The sequence below is a fragment of the Anneissia japonica genome, unplaced genomic scaffold, assembly GCF_011630105.1.
Source record: "Anneissia japonica isolate Jap-2015-1 unplaced genomic scaffold, ASM1163010v1 scaffold10591_len99828_cov210, whole genome shotgun sequence".
Lineage (NCBI taxonomy): Eukaryota > Metazoa > Echinodermata > Crinoidea > Comatulida > Comatulidae > Anneissia > Anneissia japonica.
This window is the reverse complement of record NW_022728901.1, coordinates 70,540-71,347: the sequence shown is the minus strand read 5'-3', so window position 1 is coordinate 71,347 and position 808 is coordinate 70,540. Positions and strand designations below refer to the sequence as shown.

The following is an 808-nucleotide window of genomic DNA, read 5'->3' as shown; positions in this document are numbered from 1 at the left end:
AGACTCTTTTAAAAAATGAGTGCAGTAACTTTTGGGAGTTACTGCTATAAAACAATAAATAGGGCCACTGTGACATCGGTCTGTATCATGGAGTGTATTAATCGGCATTAAATCACCTAAAATATTGTATAAACTAAGCATGTTTTGAATTTATTTTGTTTCTTTGAAATTCTTGTACAGTGTATGTACTGTACTATTTCGAAAAGAAGCCTATCCTATCATATGGGCTTATTTTCGAGATGGCCATCTTCTAAACTAAAGTAAAGAGGGGGCTCAAACTCAGTATGGACTTCTAAGCCATTGGTCTTCTATTTGAGGTTGTAAGGAGTGTGTGTATATATATATATATTTATATATACAGATACAGATACAGATCTTTTATTGTCTTAAAAATATAAGGTACAATTATGAAATTTTCCTTCCTTATTGCAAATAAGTATAAAAATATATATAAATATATTAGAAAGCACATACGGTATCACAAAAACACAATTCTAACTACATGAATTCTACTTACAACATACATTATCTTAGTTTCCTCTTATTAAATTCAATAATTGCTTACAGCAGAAAACCTAAATCTTCCGGTTTTAATATTTGGCATTCTAATTCGTCCGTATTTATTTACTATTATTTCCCCATGCAAAGGGTGTGTTTTATCAGCTATGATTAAGTTTAGTTTCTTATACAGAAGGGCAGAGTAGACAGCATCGATCTCAACCATGTTCATTCCTACTACTTTACCAGCTGTTCTAACAACTCAGTCTAGCCTGCAAAATAATATATATATAATAAAAAAAATGAAAAA

The 808-nt window shown here is 30.3% G+C and overlaps 1 protein-coding gene across 1 annotated transcript in view; it reads left to right on the top strand.

Annotated features, from left to right (window-relative positions):
* Positions 1-808, top strand: part of LOC117114564 (dual oxidase 1-like) — a gene marked incomplete at its 5' end in the record, with an annotated part of 35,261 nt that overhangs the window by 367 nt on the left and 34,086 nt on the right. The gene's annotated exons all lie outside the window — the stretch shown is intronic.